We start from the raw sequence: 22,534 nt of genomic DNA, 5'->3' as shown, positions 1-22,534 counted from the left end.
TAAAGTTTCTAAACTGTTGACTTTTATGTTCCAAAGGACACGATTTTAAATATCGACCAATCAGAACCAAAGAACGCTTCCATATAATCTAAATAAAAGCTATTTGAAGACAACCTTCCATGAATTATTCATGTGAATTTTGACCAATGTGTAGCGTATGTAAACCAATGTGTATGTTAAACCAATGCTTACGTTAAACCAATGTTTACAATAAATCCATGTGTATGTAAACCCAATGTGTATGAAAACCCGTGTTTAAGTTAAACCAATGTGTATGTTAAACCAATGTGTATATATGTTAAACAAATGAATGTGTATGTAGTTAAGTCAAATAACAAGATATCATATTAATTAAACAAGGATGTTTTTGAGAGATTAACCTAAATATCAAAATCTTTCTAAAAAAAGATTTTATCATTAAGTAAAAAGATGTTGTGTGTTCACGGAAATCTAACTTATATTTTATTGTCGGTTATAGTAAAAGGTTACAATTGCGCAATTATTTGTTTACATTTCACCGGGAAGTTTTTGAACCCAAGATGGTAGTAAGAATAAAAATCTGTGAGGCTTCTGATTGGATGGTATGCCTTTAATGTATTAATTTTATGAAAAATAAACCATTTATGTGCAAAAATAATCACAATTTGGAATGTTTGATTTGACATTCTCAGTAAAAATAATTTTTGGGGGGAATATGCTAACTGAAATTTTTGCTGTGTCATTTAGTGCGGATTTTGGAAGCGTCCATAACAACTGCTATTTAAGGCAATTTCCGCCGCATAAGCATGTTGTTTTTTTTCACTGAAATAAATTCTTATTATGTCTACTTTCAGATTCTGGCTTTAGTTTCTCTGCAATTTATATACTTTTTTTTATTAGGATTCAAAGAGACAGGGTACCCTATGGAAAATGCATTGTAAATAATTGCGCAATTGTAACCTATGGAATTTCTCTACTTTCACTTTCGATATTGGATTTTCAGAAAATCGGACTCTGAATCAAACATTCAATTGATTTTGATTGATTTTTAACCAATATGGATGACTTCTGGAGAGACTTGCAATACAAATTCAACAAAAAAACCCAGGGAAGTGGCAATGGGAAGGGGTGTATTGAGTGTAAGGGCACAAAAAAGGGAAAATCTGGTTATGGCATACAGGTTGTGAAATGGCCACAGGGGAGGAAAAAGGGAGGCTGCACATAGAGTGGCATATATGATAAGGCATAAATTGACCAGATATGATATGACAAGAGTGGATGAGAACAATAATGCAATAGAGTGTAGCCATATTTATCACAATGCATCATGTGTAAATGTAAACCACCTTGTGTTAGAACCTCATGCTATTAACTTGGACCGACTGCACTGCAAAAACCAGGCACTACGTTCAAAAAGTCACAAACCATATTGTTTAATTAAAAAGTATTGATTTTATTTATTTTCGAATAGAAATCTTCTTCGGCTTCTTGCTCTTAACATACGGATGGTCGTCGTGTTTTGATTTTGATGATTTCATGTCGCGGTCAGCTTTCATTAGCATATTCTTCTCATATTGTATTATTTCGCTTAGTTTTTCATATAATTTGTATAACTTGCACCTTTTTTTCACTTCGAAATACTTTATAATTGACACTTTGTTTGTGTTTTTTCTGTAAAATGTCAGTTTTTTTAATATTTTTTAGAGCCTTGTATGCACTACTGCCTACGTGAATATCTTAGTGTAGAGCACTACAGAGTTCTAATATAGACTCCCCTGGACCGTAATTGACGCTGTGAGCTGCTGCATGTGCTCGACCAGACATGTTTTTCTTGAAGGTAACATTTGATAGTAATGATCGTCTTAAGCACCTATTAAATCCCTCGACAAAATTAGTGTTCATGTTTAACCGTGTCTTGTCAAGAACTTTTGAACCAAGTCTCTTATTAATTTGTTTCCGAAGCAAGTCCAAGTTCTCATTGCAGCTACTTATTTTAAAAGTATTTTGTAAGAAAGGACGTCCTTTCAACCATGATCCCTGAAATCCTTTACAGGCAAAGGAATTCTTTCTGCACCTGGCATGATTTCCCATGTAGCATTTAGCTATGGCATCCACTGTGTGAGAAATTTTATTCTTAACTTTATAAAAGTCTTCAGCATAAAATTTGTAGGCTAGTGCTAGTTCTTTATTACATCTCTCAGTCGGATCAACAGAAAAATTAAGTTTTCTGGTTAAACATTATTTATTCCCTCATTGTGTATGTCAGGGCAGCTTTATAGGCAGAACTGTCTGCATCGGTTACTAAATGTTCAATTTCTATTTCATCTTCCTTTAAATCAAGGAGGCATTCCCTGGCCCAGGTATACTTATCTCCTATACTTTTAACCATGGGTATGTTTGCACTGCATTCATCTGTGCAATCTTCATGAAGTCGGCCTGCGTCATTGTCTACGTCAAGACTAGAATGTATGGAACAGAGCTTGTTTTTGATATTTAATGCTAATATATTGTGTTTTGATGTTTCATTTTCAGCTGCCGTATAAACTATTTGTGTTGCCGGTTGAAAAGGAGTGCGGCCTATACCGGAATACAGTGGATTATTGTACACTCCATCCATTTGAACACTTATAGCATGTGGATTTTCCTTGCCTCTTAACTTATTTATTTTTATAATATCATTTCTTCTTCTATTCATATCCTGTTTATTAATTTGTTCAATTTGTTTCATGACTGTATTTGCTCTTCTTTGTAGGCTAGATGTTACTGGAACCAAGATGTTACCACTTAAGAAGATTTTTTGTATACCGGTGTAAGCAATGGGTGTTTGACTCAGGCCGACATGAATTGCAGTGTCAAGTTTTGATGCTTTTCTGCCAGGTTTCCCAGTTTCCAATTCTTCATACAGGGTGTATGGCTTTGATTTGTAATCACACTTTGTGCATATTAGCAGTTGTCGCGTTCCAAAGCCTGTTTTCTCTTCATTTTCTAAATCACATAGCAGAATACCTTCACACTGTGGATTTCTCAATTGATGTTCTTTAAATGCTGCATTCCACATTTCCTCCATCTTGTATATGCATATTGCTCGGTTGGAATTGTAATCTGGTCTAAAAAATACAAAAAATACTCAAAATAAGACTTAGCAAAGAACTTATTCCTATTTACTGATTTTGCAAATAGAGGTACCTGCCCCTTAGTTGACAGAATTTTTTCTCTGTGAATTAAGATGGTACATAGACTTTTAAATCTTGCAATATGTATGTATGTAGATTCTTCTTTTTATTAATATATTTGTTGTTAAATTCATAAAAGTAACAGTTTATATATTTATACTGTTCTTTTTTAATTAAAAAATGATGTATTGTGGTTCAAAATGTGCAATTTTTTGTATCTCGCACTCTATAATTTCCATATTTATGTCTTTCTTTGTAAAGATATCTCACTTAAACTGTTTATAAGTCAATATTATTTAATTGTTAACTTACCTTTTGTCCTTTTTAGCATTTTTCCTGATTGGTTTGGTAAGAAGCACCTCCTCAGTCAATGGACGGAGTAATCTTGCAGCACGGCAAACCCTTTTGGATTTCTCCTTGGATTAGCATACGGATCATTCACTACTAAATTGTGTTTTTCTTTGGTAATTCTAATGTACTTAGATGTGATGTGTAAGAGTCACTTTTATTTTGTTTCACAGCCTTTCTTTTCCTGTTATAAGGAACATTTCCACCTTTGAATTTGTGTGTATTTCCCTTTTGGAAAATACAACAGAATTTTCACTTAAATTCTACACTGTCTTTATTTTTTGTATGTTGATTTTGAATAATGTTCTTCTAATTTCTTTTTGCAATATAAGTTGAAATCAAATGCTCACTAATTTATAAAAGAAATTGAAAGGAAACACATGACCCCCTAAAATTCTACAGAGTTTCTAAATAGACAACAAGATAATGTTTTGATATTTTTATAGTCTCTATGAGGACAGCCAGATTTAATTCATTTCATCTTTATTTCTCTTATCATTGGTAACAAGCATTCTGAGAGTATTGCATGGCAATACATAGTCTCCTACAGGGTAAAAATTCATTATACTGGAACAAAAATGCTAACTTGTTCTATAACTTGTCATGGTGTAAACAAAAAGTATATATCATGTCAATATCTTCAAGCATGACTAAAAATAGTAGGAAAACTGATTAAATGGGTGAATTTTTCAAGTCCAAGGACCATAACTCTGCACAAAATCATTAGACCGAAACAAAAATTTGAACTTGATCTGTAACTTGTCATGATAAAACTATATACCAATTATCAATCAATATCTTATAAGCATGATGAAAAAACCATAAGATATGATTAATAGTTCTCTAAAATTAGATATGATGTAATACAGTGTATATCTATTTTCAAATTATAATCAAATATAATTAATAGTTCCAAATATTTTTTCTTTCATTTGTCACAAACTAATATAGATTTGTAACTTATCTATAAAATGTCAACAACTTTTATCTACACAATGTAATTTATTGAAATATATACATTAATAAAAATAGATTATTATCTAATTAAAGGATTTCTCTTCATATTTTTTATATATATATATATAGCATTCAGAAAATTAGTTTATACTAAATAACAAACAAATCTGCCAAAAAGTTCTTCAAATGATTTAACAAAGAATGTCTTTTAAAAAATGAGTTATCTCCCTTTGTACAGAGATATGGTTTAACATAGTACTCTAACATTAGAAATGGTCCAGAGTTATGGTCCATAACTCTGGACTAAATCATCAGACCGGAACAAAATTCGAACTTGATCTATAACTTGTCACGATAAAACTATATACCAAATATCAAATCAATATCTTCAAGAACGAAGAAAAAAAGTGTGGAAAGCTGATTTGCCGGACTGACGGATGGACAGACGGACAGACGGACGGAGTGCAAACCTAAAGTCCCCTTCGACTTCGTCGGTAGGGGACTAATAAAATGATAATGGTAAATGATTCAAAGTGCATCTTCAGTACACTTTTTTTTTTGACAAAAGTTTTGAAAATATAGGAAAAAAGACTGTTTTTCACTATTTTCAATAAATCTTAGGTATATTCCACCCTGAATAAAATTTGAAATCAACTTATACATACACAAAGAAACATTACTTATATGTACATGAAAAAACAACATTTGTATTTTTTGTAGAATTTTAATGCTTGAAATTTTACCTTTAACTTCTGTTTCAGTTTGTATTGCTGAATAAATCTTCCACTGGCCGCAAACATAGGATGAAGTATAGAAATATCAATTTCTCAAAGAAGACTTCACAGATCACTTCCTAATTTGTCGTGTGTAATAGACATAGATAGTTGTATATGCAGACAAAATTAAAGTCTCATTTGAAAACTTTCTATTCTTTCTATAGGTTACAATTGCGCAATTATTTTTTACCGGGAAGTTTTTGAACCCAAGATGGCAGTAAGAATAAAAATCTGTGAGGCTTCTGATTGGATGGTATGCCTTTAATTTATTAATTTTATGAAAGATAAACCATTTATGTGCAAAAATAATTACAATTTGGAATGTTTGATTTGACATTCTCTGTGAAAATAATTTTTTGGGGGAATAGGCTGACTGAAAATTTTGCTGGGTCATTTAGTGCGGATTTTGGAAGCGTCCATAACAACTGCTATTTAAGGCAATTTCCGCCGCATAAGCATGTTGTTTTTTTTTCACTGAAATAAATTCTTATTATGTCTACTTTCAGATTCTGGCTGTAGTTTCTCTGCAACTTATATATTTTTTTTTAATAAGGATTCAAAGAGACAGGGTACCCTATGGAAAATGCATTGTAAATAATTGCGCTATTGTAACCAAAACAGTTAGTGGTCTTGCTTTATTGTTGATGTTATCCTTATGCACCGTTGGCAGTCTGGTGAAATTATTATACAAAATTACAAAATATCGAAGCCATTTTATACACCAGAGAGAAAAAAGAGGAAGAAATAGCAAGGGGCAATAAAAATACGTATTTCAAAACAAAAAATCATCAGTCCAACAAGACAACATGCATCTACATTTGTAAGAGTAGTTTGATAATAAACGGATCATAATGAAACAAGATAGCAGGGGGAAATGCCAACACCCGGAACGGGATAACATTATCAAATAGTACAAGACAAAGATAGAAAATAAAACATGATATCATGTATGAGGTCTATGACTTAACCAACCTGTTGCAATAACAAGTTATGCGGTTCTAGCATTGCTTGGCTGAATTCAAGACGTAAAAAAATAATGCATATAGTGGAAGCTCCAATCAAAAGTTGCCTCAGTGTCTAATGGATAAAATATATACAGTTGTCACAAATGAATAGATATTTGTAAATATAGATATATTATACGATAATGACTAAGGCGTAAAAATGGGGATTTGATTACTGATTACTCCAATCGAAACCGGACGTGATTTCATGTACTCTGAAAAGGTAAGTTTACAATAACAAAAAAAATTCTCTCATCTTCCTTCTGTTGTTTTTAAAATGAATAAGAATAAAAATCTTCCAGTATACTTACTTTAAAAATTCAAGCAACTGATCTCTGTCATACAAAACCATTTAAAATAGGTTAATGTGATATTCCCCACCTTTTTTTGTTCGTTGTGAAACCAAAATAGGAAAACAATTATTTTCAATATTAAAGCGTTCAAAATCTAACAAGCTAAAAGTAACAAGTACTTCACATAGATATGTCACAGTCACAGTTGTAATGAAGTCAAGCAGAAATGTGTCTTACTTTGTCTTTAAACATTCCATCCATCGTTAGATAAATCCCACTTAAACAGATACCGGACTTACTGTGTATAATTGTTAAAGGCGTCTTGACTTCAATATCACTTATATATTAATATACATCAGACAGGATGGAAGATGATAAGATGTGTTCGTAAGCTATTTTGTTAAATCGCTTCTTATCACAACATAAATGAATAAATAATATTTTTCAATCCAGTGTTCAAGTATTAAAAAAGCTGAATATTATTTTGCTAAATGAAACGTTCACACATGAAACCCATCGAAAGAGTAACAAACAAAAAAAAAATTGAAAAATAGAAAAACAGTATACAACTTTATAGAGAAACAACTGAACATGGAATTTATGTACAAGAAAGCGAAAATTATAATATTAACTAGAGGGATAAACTAAACGACCGTCTCAAAAGAAAGTGACATAAGATTCGTCAACAGTGTAACTTCCTTAGTATACTAATATCAACTGTCATACCAATTCACGCCGAGAAACATTTACCATGAAAGAATACTATAAATACTACAATGTTTATTCACTAGAAAAAAGTTTGTCCAGGTATAGTACACAAAATATGACAGACAGAATCTATTTTGGTAAACCTAAACATAATAAAAAAATCAGACTAAGATAGCTTTTGGTAAGATCAACGTTTAGTCATACTTACGATAAGAAATCTCCACCCCACTCCCTCCCCAAAAAATTAAAAAAAAAATAAAATTGATATAATTTACAAAAACAAATCTCAGTGAGTTATGTCATGGAAGTATATTATTATATTGCCATAAAAATCGCAGAGATCGGTGGAAGATGATCAGTTTATCTCCGTGCTGTATTTTTGAGTTGCGAGCCACTTTTCAAACTTTTTCTAAAAGTATTGAAATACAGGCGGAAACACATAAAATATAATGAAGATCTTTGCAATTTTATATATATATATATATATATATATATATATATATACAAGTAATGCGTTTTGTTAAAATAAACTTTTTCACTCTTTTGGTCTTTTGGAAAATGTTGTTTGTGCTGTATTCAGACCCCTCTAACAAGAAATTTGTTTTGCATGCACACGTATAAAAATTGCGATTTTTATCCAACGCAATCATAGGTTTGAACGTTGTTTTCAATTTAGACTTGTTTATATTTTTTCGTTTGGGCTTGTATTATATTTGCCTTCGGGTTTATATGATCCGTTCATCCTATTTTGACTCCTCAAAATTCAAGAGTCTATCCTAAATTGAGGTAAATTGTATGGCTTTCCAAATACCGTTTCGATTCCTAACATCACTGAAGAGACATTAATTGTCGAAATCCGGATATGGTGTACAAAAACCTTTGCACCTTTTGTTTGCGGTATAACATCTTTTCCGCAAGTTTATTGTTTTCTGTTTAGTATTAAATTTATATTTAAGATCCATTTATTACATCGGTGATCCGTTTATATGGCAATCGCCAATGGCAGTCAGCAGGGTTTAAGAACATTTGTTGTTCGACCTGTTAGTCAAATGCGTTTTGTTAAAATAAACTTTTTCACTCTTTTGGTCTTTTGGAAAATGTTGTTTGTGCTGTATTCAGACCCCTCTAACAAGAAATTTGTTTTGCATGCACACGTATAAAAATTGCGGTTTTTATCCAACGCAATCATAGGTTTGAACGTTGTTTTCAATTTAGACTTGTTTATATTTTTTCGTTTGGGCTTGTATTATATTTGCCTTCGGGTTTATATGATCCGTTCATCCTATTTTGACTCCTCAAAATTCAAGAGTCTATCCTAAATTGAGGTAAATTGTATGGCTTTCCAAATACCGTTTCGATTCCTAACATCACTGAAGAGACATTAATTGTCGAAATCCGGATATGGTGTACAAAAACCTTTGCACCTTTTGTTTGCGGTATAACATCTTTTCCGCAAGTTTATTGTTTTCTGTTTAGTATTAAATTTATATTTAAGATCCATTTATTACATCGGTGATCCGTTTATTTGGCAATCGCCAATGGCAGTCAGCAGGGTTTAAGAACATTTGTTGTTCGACCTGTTAGTCAAATGCGTTTTGTTAAAATAAACTTTTTCACTCTTTTGGTCTTTTGGAAAATGTTGTTTGTGCTGTATTTAGACCCCTCTAACAAGAAATTTGTTTTGCATGCACACGTATAAAAATTGCGGTTTTTATCCAACGCAATCATAGGTTTGAACGTTGTTTTCAATTTAGACTTATTTATATATACAAGTAATATATATATATATATATATATGGTAGAATTTAACGTAGTTGGTATGCAGTAAAGAGATACATTTGTAATATAGATTTTGTCTTGCTTTACAAATATATACCACATTCCTCTTTCTTATTGTTACAAGACAAGATTTCTAATTGAAGCTACATGATGTGTCCCTTGTTGATCCTTATAAAGATTATTTATAATTAATATTTATACCGTGACATTAGTGAGGAATGCTTCACACATGTTCACATAAGACATTACTTTAAAATATAATTAAGTTGATTGATTGATTTTACATCATTGCAGCTGTATCAGTTTATAAAAATCAATAACAGTTAAAATGATAATTGTTTTACATTCAACATTAATTTATATTAACATTCAAGTAAAAGGTAGATAACTCTAACACAAAATAAATCCGATCGGTTTTATTATTACGTACCTAAAAATTCCAGTTTTTCACTTACAAACCTACCTATGTATTTAGTTTTAATTGCTGCATACCAACAACCAATCAATCAATCAGTAATTTTCTGGATGTTGAACAGCTTTTCTACATTACGATGTGTTATAAAATAGAAGAATAAATGGGCTAAGAAAACAAAAAAATTACTGAACGTCATGTGGTAAATATTTTAAGCATTTTACGGACCAGAACAAATTAACAATGAAACTAACAGGTAGAACAGACAACATAAACTGTCAAACAGATCCTTTTGAAAGGATATGCAGCCCAGTTCCCTTTTATTAGCTACACTAAAATATGATGTTAAGAATCGAATTCAACACAATTAACTGCATGCCATTGTATATGAATTATTCAGTATAGTCATATACATATACTAATTACATAAAAACTTGTCATATTGAAAACTTGTAATGATGAAATTACTGAAAATAACAACTGACTTTGAAGATCAGGAAACTACAATAAATTTCATAATGAAGCAGCTTTCAATATTGATTTTTTTGACAATACGTAATTCCATTATTGATAGCACCATCTAAGTTTACAAAAAAAGGTAAAAAGAAAGCAATTTGAAAAATTGCATTCAACTGAATAAAAACAATATATGTTTATCAGTCTTGTCATTTTTGTATTTGTCCTCCTGTCAGATATAGTCGACCTGACTAATATTTTGTAAATACAAAGTTTATTAAGGAGAAAGCACTTTGGAAATGAAAGATTAAGCAAAAAAAAAAATGTTTATGGAGCATACAACTATTGTGACAATAAAACATGCCCATTAAAATAATTGCTATACTGAAATCTCTGTTGAATATGTAAGTGACTCGTCCAAACTAGGGGAAAACTTTTATATCACAAAAGTCGTCATAATGTGTTTTTTTAATTTTGAAACCTGATTACGGTATTAAGGTAACCAGAGAGTTGTCGTATTCCGTATTGGCAATCATACATGTACCAAATCTTATTTTTATCTGAAGTACAGCAGGTTGCATCGGGTGTAGAAATTTAGGTCTTTGACGTTAACGCAAGTCATTTACAAGATTATTTTCCTATATATATCTTTATCGTTGTAAAATTAATAAACAACATCAGTGGAGTTTATTTTTTTTTTCTTTGCTAAGAAGGTCAAAAGTTCAAAACGAACATGGCTTAATAAATAAAATACTTTAGATTTATAGCTATGTGAACAATTGCGGATGTAAATGTCCGACGATCTGGAATATATTTTTACAGGTTTGGAAATAGTAAAAACGTTGTAAAAATTCGTAATATACCAGTGAATTTGTATGATCGTATCTCTTATGTACAAAATAAAAAAGCAGTTATTTAGATAAGAATTATCTTCATTTATATGGCAATAAAATGGTACATGAATCCCATTTCCTGATCTCATTACTATTTTCAGACTGCTATAAACTTAAATTACGAAGTCATGCTTTAATGATACCTTTATCCATCTTTCCAATTTACTATTCTTTATTACAGAGAAGGACAATCTTAATGCTTCATCAAACATATTATAGACATTTTTATGGCTTAAATTATTTCAGAAGTACATAACTGTGTTCGGACAGTATAACATAATGTAGCATCGTGGATCTACTGTATAATTTGGATTAGGAATAAGTTGTCCTAAAACAAGTAAAACGAAGGGTAGAGACGTAGAAACAAATTATGAATGTCAGCTCTCTAATTTGTACAGTATTTTATCTATAGGTGTAATCTTTTTATCGAAGGCTACGCTGCATCTAGTTTCTTATTACTGTATTGCGTCAAGTCAAATTTTATAAACCCACCACTCAGCGAGGATGAAAAAAAAAAAAACACACACACCCATAAACTTAACATGCCAAACAGTGTAATACAATTCTTTTCATATAGAAATCATTCTTTTTTCGAAAGATAACACATCTGCATTGAATGTGTTTTCTTGAACCTTATAATTTAAGATTAAGGACATACATCTAGTTCAAATGTTCCCTGAAAAAGCTTCATTTTTTAAAGTTTTGAAGATTTTCTAAAACATTTTTTATCGTTTTTTTGTTTGCTTGCTTTTTTTGTTTTTTGTTTATTTGTTTGTTTGTTTGTTTGATTGTTTTTAATTTGTTTGTTTGTTTGTTTGTATGTTGTTGTTGTTGTTGTTGTTGTTTTTTTTTTTTTTTTATCTCAAACCATCTAAAACCTTCCAGTAAGTGGACGCCATCAAATAACTATATACATTGTCAGCCTTATGGTATATAAAGTAAATTGCTTGCGAGACAACATTCTAGGAAAGGCCTGATACAATGTAAATAAACCGACAAAAGAGAAGGAATGACTAAAGTATAATCATTCTGTCAAAATAGCAATTTTTATAGATGACTGGAACACATTAGTCAAATGGGAAATTATTATTTGTTATTTTCTTACATATATTATCAAATAATAAAATCAATGTATCATCATAAGGGATATTTTAGAGTTTGAATTATGAATAAGAAAATTAATATGCTCTAAAGTATTCAATAATTCTTATAATATAGATTTAGCAAAATAACTCGAAACTCACCATTCATAATCAATATGTGATAACTGTTGGGAGTGGCAACAGCAAACAATCAGGAAAGACAAACAGAACGACTAGTATATAAGACTGCATGACGGAACAAGTAACATTTTTTTCACTGTATGCTGATTTTGTATTCCAAAAAGACTATTATAATTATAGGTCTTGTGAAAGACTAAACATATTTCAAAATACTTGATCTTTTTGGTTTTTTTTTAAATCCGCTTTAAAATTTAAACTTGTGTCTTATGGTATCTACCACAAAATTTTGCACAGTAATTAATTCCAACTTTTTTTTCGTACGTTTTCGACAATTTCTTTCTTAAGAAATTCGATCAAATTGACTTCTGGGTAATGGGAAAATCACAGAATAAACATGTAATGTAAATTAAAAAAATATAGTATAGCGGGTTTCTTTACACTATGTTCCGAATGATGTCATCTTGTTAAGGGAGACGGATTTATATAACGGTTCTTATTGTTTCCGAATTCTTGTATTTCTATTGTATAATTGTAATTTGTACACTTTTGAAAAATAAAATATAATTGTTTAATCTAAAAGAATAACCTAATTTCCGCAAATTTTTAAGGTTGTATGATTGGATAAATTCCTTGCCATTTCATGCCATTAAGAACAAACAAATTTCAACCCCACTCACTGAAGACGTAAATGATTTCCGATATGTCAAATGGTCACATTTAGTACATTTACAGGCCTTTGAAAAGAAGAAGAAAATTAAAAAAAAATATATTGGTACAAATTAATGGCTTCGCAAAAATTTATTGAATTATAGTATTCAATATTTCATAGTCATCTGATTAGGTTGCATTGTTAATGTTCGTCAGTATATTTTACACTATACGCGTTATGTACATCGAAGTCATAATAAAATCCAACAAATATAAGAAACAAACATATAAAAGATTTTATATCTTTCGATTGTAATCTTTTTCTCTTATTTGTTCAGAAATTAATTGACATTGACTACTTATATTCACGATTTCTCGTTACATTTCCCCATATAGACAAAATCAAACAAACAAAAAAAAAAAAAGGCTATAAGGAATTACAAAAACTAATTATCTTTATAGTTAAAATGAAGAAAGTTCTTACATTCGATTATTTCCTGTATATTCGGAAGCCTTTATTTATTGCCATATAGCTTATTAACAACAGAAACACCAAAATAATAGAGAAATGACATTTCTTTCCTGTTTTTTTCCTGGCTGATATATTTCCTTCCACTTCTTAGTTATCTTTGTGTATTGGATCTAAGATCAGCAATAGGTCATGGTCTTTACATTTCATGAATTATAGTTGACTAGTGTTATATATTCTCTGTGGTTTTCATAATTGCTTCTTCAACCAATTTCAGCTACTTAATTTAACCATTATATTCGGCATGAATATATGTATAGTTGTACATTTCACATGAATAAAAAGAAATGTAGGGTAAACGTCAATGTACAGCAACCAAACGACAAATAAAAAAAACAAAGGACATCTAGAGGCTAACATACCTTCTTCAAAAAAGGGAATTAGTGTCTGTATAAAACGTCAAGCTCTAACTTAATCGCCTCAAGTCTATAAAAGATGGAAAGAATTAAATAGAAAATATTTAAGCCCTTTCAGAAGTGAGTTAAATGAATTGGCGTTTTAAGAAGTCGGTAAAAATGAATCAATTAATTTCATTCGGAACAAAACTTCAGAAAATTTTAAATATACGTACAATCAGAAACAATAAAATCGAAGAAAAAACGATATATACAAAAAGAAGGTAATCTGGAATTCCTGGTAAATATATGACACCCAGTGTGTTACTCGGGGGTAAATATATGGCACCCAGTGTGTTACTCGAGGTGAATATATGGCACCCATTGTGTTACTCGGGATAAATATATGGCACCCAGTGTGTTACTCGGGGTAAATATATGGCACCCAGTGAGTTACTCGGGTTAAATACAATGTATATGGCACCAAGTATGTTACTCGAGGTGAATATAAGGCACCCATTGTGTTACTCGGAGTACATATATGGAACCAGGTGTGTTAATCGGGGTAAACATATAGCATCCGGTGTGTTACTCGGGGTAAACATGTGGCACCCAGTGTGTTACTTGGGGTAAATATATGGCACCAGGTGTGTTACTCGAGGTGAAATTGCACCCAGTGTAATACTCAGGGTAATTATATGGCACCCAGTGTGTTATTCGGGGGCAAATATAGGGCACCCGGTGTGTTACTCGAGGTAACCAAGTGTGTTACTCGGGGTAAATATATGGCACCCAGTGTGTTACTCGAGGTAAATATATGGCACCCAGTGTGTTACTCGGGGTAAACATATGGCACCCAGTGTGTTACTCGGGGTAAACATATGGCACCCGGTGTGTTACTCGAGGTAAACATACGACACATGGTGTGTTACTCGAGGTAAAACATATGGCACTCAGTGTGTTACTCGAGGTAAATATATTGCACCCAGTGTGTTACTCGGGGTAAATATATGGCACCCGGTGTGTTACTCGAGGTTAAGATATGGCACCCAGTGTGTTACTCGGGGTAAACATGTGGCACTCAGTGTGTTACTCGGGGTAAATATATAGCATCCGGTGTGTTACTCGGGGTAAACATATGGCAACCAGTGTGTTACTCGGGGTAAACATATTGCAACCGGTGTGTTACTCGGGGTAAACATATAGAATCCGATGTGTTACTCGGGGTAAACATGTGGCACCCAGTGTGTTACTCGGGGTAAATTTATGGCACTCAGTGTGTTATTCGGGATAAATATATGGCCCCCAGTGTGTTACTAGGGGTAAATATATGGCACCCAGTGTGTTACTCAGGGTAAATATATGGCACCCAGTATGTTACTCGAGGTAAATATATGGCACCCTGGTTGATACTCGGGGTAAATATATGGCACCCAGGGTGTTACTCGAGATAAATATATGGCACCCAGTGTGCTACTCGGGATAAATATATGGCACCAAGTTTGTTATTCGGGGGTAAACATATGGCACCCAGTGTGTAAATCGAGGTAAATATTTAAATTATTTAATTTAATGGTATACCATTAGAATTCTGGCGAACATATAAAACGCAAATTATATTCCATAACGGTAAAAGTATTTGCAATTGTTAATTGAAAATTCAAAACGTATATCCATGTCCAGATTAATTGAAAGATAATTTTATCGAATCTTTCAATTTTTTTCTTATGAGTAAATTAAGTAATGAATTATACAGACAAATAAATCATTATAAATTATAGTTATATTGTATATTTCGTTTTGACCAAACTATGCCGAGACTGATTGTTGTTGTTTGCATAACGTCAAGTGTCAAATATTCAATGCATATATTCACAGAACGAGAACGGATTTAACAATAAATCCAACATTTAAGTTCTGCAATTTTCAAAAAATAAAATCACGCGGGATGACTGGGAGAAAATATTGACACTGGAAAATAAAGGGTTGTTGGATAAAGGCCCCTCGAGGAGTTGTTGCATGTGTTCTTTAGCATTCAAAGTGTGTTGCACTCCCGCTACACGAGGTATCGGATTTAAGAGATTCCACTGAATTTTCATTTTAAATAAGCTTGAGATGTGTTTTAAATTGGGATGACTGATCTTTGAAAAAAAGTATACTAATGGACTTTAAAAACGAATCACACATGTTGGTGATTTATTTTACCAAATCACGATTGATCCTCATATAGTTACTACTCATGATTATCATACTTCTTTCTGATTAGAAAAATTCAATACATCCCTTAACTGAGGTAATTTAACATACCGGATTATTGAAGTCACACGAATTTCTTATAGCGATATTTGAAACCCATAAATGATTTTGTTAAGGTTTTTTTTCTTCATGAAACAATTCTTTCAATTCATACATACACTTAAATCAGTTAAAAAAAATGTTGCATTTTCATATTGCCGAGACTGAGCAATGCAAATCTGAATCGGGCAAGAAGAATATCGCAAGCAGGAATACGTGAACGTGCTGTTCTAGACAATTTCACGTTAGAAACTCCTCTCACAGTCCTTACATCAATTGTACAGGAAGACAAGCTTTGTTGATGACCACCCATGACCAGATCAATATGAAGTGACAACGCGACGTCAATAAAATTTTTACTCCGCAACGTCAACTGCTAGTCGTCAAATGCCATGGCAGACAGATTCACGCCATAACTGTTTCCCATATACTGAAATGCCAAGGAATCGACTGCAGAAAAACATTTTAAGACCTTAAGTTTAAACCGCAAAATTGCCAAAACACACTGTAGTGGGTGGGACAGGGGCCAAATAAGAAAGAACAAAACAGAACTCAAAATATACCCAACAGAACTAGTTGACTTTTCTGTCCATCATTTAGGCGTTGGATACAGGCAGTCATTGCCTTCGACGGTCACACATCCATTGATAAGGGGGGAACCAGGGTTTCAGTGTATATCACATGATTTGAACATTTTAAAACATGACGTAAGCAATTAAACTTTCGAACTGCAAACTTTTTTAAGACAAAGTAACAAATGAAATTTATGTTTGTAGATTTATTTACCAAGATTGCATATTTGAAAATGAAAATTAAAAAGAATAATGATTATCTAGTGTTGCGTTTTTAATGTCCGTCAGTATATGTGTTTCCGTGCTAACTTTAGACAAAAACTAAAAACTTGGCTAGATTTGCATGTGACCATATTTCTTTACCAAAGTCAACCCTTGGGGTTTATAGCATCTGGAAATCTTTGATAAAATTTTATTAACTATTACAGAAATTTTAACATTAGTTCACGCATGTAAATACAAATATATTTAAACATGATTTCAATACTACACTTTGTGCACCAACGAGGAAAATTGTATACGGTGACAGATGCTCTTCATGTATATTTCAGAGACAATTGAATAAACAGAAATGAAAACTTGAACTTATATGTAGGATTTATATAAATAAAAGAGGATATATGGTATTCTTCAATCAGAAGGCAACCGAGGGACACACAAAAATCAAAAGAAATTTACATATAGAATAAGTTATTGATTTCATGTAATTTAATAAATTATGAGGCATCTTGAGGTTCCGGGTCTTGAAACAATGAAGTATATAACACAAGCTTATGCAACGAGTATCTTAAAGTAGACCCCCCCCCCCCCCCCCCCGCGAGTATACATACAGAGGTTATTATTTTTTTTCAGTAGCTTCTCCAAGCACGGACTTTATATGCACTTAGTTTTAATGACTTACAAGTATTTTTTGAAGGGTAAATGATGATCTTCTTGGGTTAATAAACATATCATTATATGTATATTAATTATGCAAATTTTACTATAACATGTTAACCTTGTTAGAATTATAATTGGACTGAAATAGAATAATATTTAAATAAGATGAATTAATACCATTGGCATGTACTGAAGGACTGGTAAAAGAACAGTGTTCTCCCTTTAAACAAGTTTTACGGGAGTACATGTTTATAAGCGGCCGAAAGAATAAGAGGATACACTGAACATTGACTTTTATATTTGTAGGATGGGTGGATGATTAACGTCAAGTGATGGTTCTTTCAACCATGTACAGGATGAACCGTGACCAGGTTGTTGAAAACAATACGAGTCTGTAAGTAAGAAATGCTTCCGCACGCACCAAAGACCTTTATTGTGTCAAAAGTGGATCAAGGATCAGCGAATGAAGCGCGAAGCTGAGAAGATACATTTCTGTACTACCCATTATGCAGTTATACCAAATGTCAGCTACGTGTCAAATATTGCAGATAATCTATTCAAGGAAATTTTCTAAGGTCACATCAATATCAACAATTTAGTCAAAAGTAATTCAACCGTAACGAATCACAAACTTGATATACAAATTATGACCAATGTTAGAGCTGCACACAAAACATAGGATATATACATAATATTATCCCCATGTATGACATAAAAGCAATAACTGCAAGTTTATATAAATAAGTCCAGGCGTAGTTAAGCCATAATTCCTACAACTCAATTAGTTACACAGTAAAATCAGCTAAAATCTCCAGGCCTGACCTCGATATAAGAAATTTTGGTAGGAATGACAAATAAAACTATATGCTTCGGCGACAAAATACTGAGTGATAAATGTAACAAAACTTAATTATTTGTCTTATGAAATGTCATGTATTTGAATGGTTTTACAATGCCTTAAAATCACGTGCACATAAATAAAACATTATATAGAACACTTGAGTATACAGCCTCTACGAAAATAGTTCACAAAAAAATATACCACTACAAGGGTTAGCGTAAAACTGAACCATTAATGTAGTGTAAAAGCACACACGAGAAAATTGTGACATTTCAAATATTCTTTTTCGGTGGAGTCAGGTTTTAATTTGTTTTGCTTTCATGTTAAATTTTCATAACCTGCAATGAATCAGCCATCCAGGAGGAACGACGCACACACAAAAAAAACCACCACATACTTAACTAAACATGCATACTGTTCTATGCAAATTTTCGAATGTAGGACAGAAAGTCACAGGACAAAAAGTCACAGACAAAAAGTCACGGACAAAAAGTCACAGGACAAAAAGTCACAATTCAGTTTCGAGATTATATTTCTTTAAACAAGAAAACACTAATTTAAAAAAATAAAATTTATGTTTTTTCTTGAACTATTATATATGAAGCAACTTTGTAATTAAAATTTATTCAATAAATATCAATAATGATCAAATAATGGTTATGAAAACAAAATGTCAAAGTGGCTTGGTACTTAAATGGCTTCATTGTGCCAAGAAATATATCCTTTGCATGATTAAAATTTAATAAATTTTCATTTATCAAGGCTTATGAACAATTTCCTAAACTTAGAAATGAATATATGTAATAAAAAGAAAATATTTCAAGATCTTTCTTTTATATATTCAAACAAGTGTCGGCAAATTATTTGTGACTTTTTGTCCTGTGACTTTTTGTCCTATCAAATTTGTGACTTTATGTCCTGTGACTTTTTGTCCTGTGACTTTCTGTCCGTTTACCAAATTTTCAACAAAGAAATATTGTTGTGAAATTCTTTTTATTTTTATCTTAACTGAATAAGAAATTAGGATGTAAGACTTTAAATATACAAGTTTAAATGTCTCCATAAGGGTAATTATAAAAAAAAACTGAAATACTTTCTTCCGTTCGTTTTTATCACAGACCATCCAACACCTACCAGCAAAAGGCCGCTATACATAGAAAAACACAACTTTTGACCAATTCTAAAGAAGAAATAATCATCAAATTACAAGCGCTATTAAGAATGTACTAGTAAATGTTTTTATTTAATTCATTTTTAACGAAATTACTCCAGGTTATTTCAAATTTAGAACTGATTAATTTAAAAGATTAACACCTGTTCCCAGTTATGCATTACAAATTTGATATCGGTAATTTTCTCAACATCTGATCTGTCAATTATAATTGATTAGTCAAAATATTTTGAAAACCGAGATGCAATTACGAAAGACATTCCAGAAATAACATGCCAACTTCCTTTTTTTTAAATGAACGACTCTACACTAGATCAAATAAAAACATTTAAAATTACACATTAAAAGTACAGTTTCTGATCAATCCTGTCCAATTTACAATAATTATGATCAATAAATTAAAGAATGATTCATTACCTGTTAAAACAATACCTTATTAATCCATCAACACATTAAAATGAAGTGTTAACCAACCTGATGTACCAACAGCTGCTGTCATATGTTACAAATGTCCCATCGATTTTAATAATCACAAATCCATGTTTATATACAGCCTTAAGATATATCATGGTCAGTAAGATTACATTAAAATACTACCAATACTTTTGAAAAAATTATCAGTTTGAACCAGTAGGACGTACGGCAACAATCTCGACAGGGCATTCGTCCAATTTGTCCAAATGTAGCATACTTATGGACATTTCTATAGTTATGGCAATATCAACTGTGAAAACGCATTTAATTTACTAGTTTCGCATCATTTACAAGAACAATTGCGTTTCCACTTTTCAAATGTTTTTTCCATCTTGAAGGTAATATTATTTTTCTTATTATTATATTATTATCATTACTGTTCAAATGTAAGTCAAGAAACAAGAGATCTAGCAATTAGTAACATTAAAGACGCGGTTATGTTTCCTCCGGGATGGCTATTTTTTTTAACCCATGACAAAATTCATATTACTTGTTTTGTTGCTGTGTATAATCAATTCGTTTTTCATCTAAGTACGCATATAGTATTGGTCAAAAGAAATTAAAGAAATGATGACTTATTCTTCATACATTCGAAGACAAATTAAATTTATTTAAAAATCTGGCAACAGAAAATGAAATAAAATACATATTGAATGAAAACAAATAATAATTAGTTAAAAATAAAATAATTGTGCTCTAAATGAAAAAAAGCATAAAATGCAATAAAACTTACCGATTGTATAACAGGATATTAATTTTTAAATGTACATTCCAATTCTTAATTACTGAGTCTTCTTTTTACTTGTTCGACATGATCTAAAAATAAAGAATGTTTCTTAAACATTTTATCTTAACTGCTAATGTATCGATGATTTTTGTTTAACTAGCAATAATAAACTGTTATCATAGCAAACTGCAAACAACTGCCTTTGGTGAGCGTTATTGATAAAAATACTCCCCATGGAGGTCTGCGTTCATTATCTGACTGGGATATCTAGTACCCTCTACACTTAATTATAACAACGTTCATAAGAAAAATTAATTATGTATATAATCAACACAATGAAAATAGTGTCAACGTGGTATATTGTGTAAATTTCCGACACTGCAGTTCAATAATTCACTGAATTTATCATGTTAATATACTTGTTCGTTTTCTACATTTCACTATACATTCTTATTTAGGTGAAATTAATACATTCTAAATCATGTTTAACGGATGAGTCGTCTCCCATTGTGAATATCTTTCGTTTAGTATGAATTTATTAATTGTTTTAATCAATTTTCTAGCCGCTGTATTGAATTTCATGCTGTTTATCCTAACAAGACTTATTTGTGATACAAAATATATACTGTATTTGTCTATTTAGTTATTTGATGCTCCCAATGATTTACGTGCATTATCCCCATCTAAATTTTAGACACTGAACCCCGGATCAAAAATTATTCAAGAAAAAACGCACTCGTTTGTGGGACATATTTAATAGCCCTACTTACATATTTATTTTGCTATTAAATTATGTATCGGAAGAAAAAATATGGCTTATGAGCAACGTTTACTTCAACATTAACTGTTTATATTCCGCATTTTAATCCGGAATTAAACCGTTGCGATTAGGTTTTATGTACATGGGCAATGTTCGTTCGTCCTTTATATAGGCTTGAGGTTAGGTTGATAACTTAACTTTACGAAACAAGAGAACAATTTTCTTATTGCTAACTTCCCATTTCTTTGTGATAACATTCCAGCAGCGCCTACATATGGTATATCTCCCAGTTAACGAAACAGATAGTATGTTTTAAACCACCATTTCTTTAAAAGAGGTTTAAGGCAAACAAAGAAGATGTTGCATTCAGGATTCCAAATGGTAAAGTTGAAGTCATTAAAGAATAGCAATGTCACAGGTGACGACAGATATGTTCCGCTTGTCATAACAACAATACCGATATTTTTCCTCGATCGTGACAATACCGAATGCGAATTACTTGCAACGAGTTACATGACGTATGCCTCATGCACTAGTGGCAAAATGGGTTAAATTATTGATAATTTGATTAATTATATGACATAGACTCATTAATATCCGAACTCCAGTATGTTTTAATAACTTTCTGCTTTTATCTTGTAAAAATTGACCCTAATTCTTTGAGAAAGAACGGGAAATAGATTTTGAAAAAATCATTTGACATGCATTAAAGCATTACATGTAACACATTTATCTATAAATATCCCTCGTATACTTATAGAAGAAACAGGTTTTTTCTTGTGAAAAAAACTATAGGAAATGGATTTGTTTCATTCCGTAAGAGTCTTTCGGTGTTCAGGAACTATAGAATAGCAGTTTACCTGCTGTTTAATTTTTCCGGTCACGCAAATTGTCAATAACACTTCCTATTTATTTCGTAAAATAATTTAACAGTTATGTAGAATTCAGATGATTCACATTTCGTTTAACATCCAACATGCAAACAAAAATTTTGAATTAACCAGACATATTTCTTACATTTTGTGTTGCCTAGGTTCAATTATTCTTTGCAGTAATTTCACGTCTCGGTTTTAGACAGAATATGCGGGAAAGTTTATAAATATTTATATGGCAAAATGATGAATCTGAGCTGTAATTGATTACCCATGTAAATACACCGGACATCCAATTATAGTCTGACAAACTCTGATGTGGGGATACCGAGTTGATTTATGAGCCAAATGAGCCCTGAATTAAAACTTACCAGACTCAACAGGAGTCCTTAGAAACATAAATGAATGATACCGATATCAGTGTCCATGT

General features: G+C 31.5%; 1 protein-coding gene and 1 long non-coding RNA gene across 12 annotated transcripts in view; one reads left to right on the top strand and one right to left on the bottom strand.

Moving 5' to 3' along the window:
• LOC127734397 (pyrokinin-1 receptor-like) overlaps positions 1–22,534 on the bottom strand; it is a 92,812-nt gene that overhangs the window by 8,936 nt on the left and 61,342 nt on the right. For 5 of the 10 annotated variants that reach the window (XM_052244240.1, XM_052244241.1, XM_052244239.1 and 2 more), the window contains one exon: positions 20,479–20,561. The exons of 2 other annotated variants lie outside the window; for them this stretch is intronic. The gene's annotated coding sequence lies outside the window, so the exon portion shown is untranslated. Of the gene's footprint in view, positions 1–7,446; positions 7,470–13,540; positions 13,605–20,478; positions 20,562–22,534 lie in introns of those variants that run through there. 3 more of the 10 variants (XM_052244243.1, XM_052244245.1, XM_052244248.1) reach the window with 2 other exon arrangements.
• Positions 193–5,378, top strand: LOC127734410 (uncharacterized). 2 transcript variants are annotated; one of them, XR_007997543.1, is made up of 3 exons: positions 193–1,816; positions 3,481–3,616; positions 5,219–5,378. It is a non-coding gene; the product is annotated as an uncharacterized LOC127734410 (long non-coding RNA). The 2 variants fall into 2 exon arrangements; XR_007997542.1 differs by having other exon boundaries at positions 193–3,616.

The sequence above is a fragment of the Mytilus californianus genome, unplaced genomic scaffold (assembly GCF_021869535.1).
Source record: "Mytilus californianus isolate M0D057914Y unplaced genomic scaffold, xbMytCali1.0.p SCAF_3, whole genome shotgun sequence".
NCBI lineage: Eukaryota > Metazoa > Mollusca > Bivalvia > Mytilida > Mytilidae > Mytilus > Mytilus californianus.
Note: the sequence above shows the minus strand (reverse complement) of the source record. Positions and strands in the feature narration are given on the sequence as shown.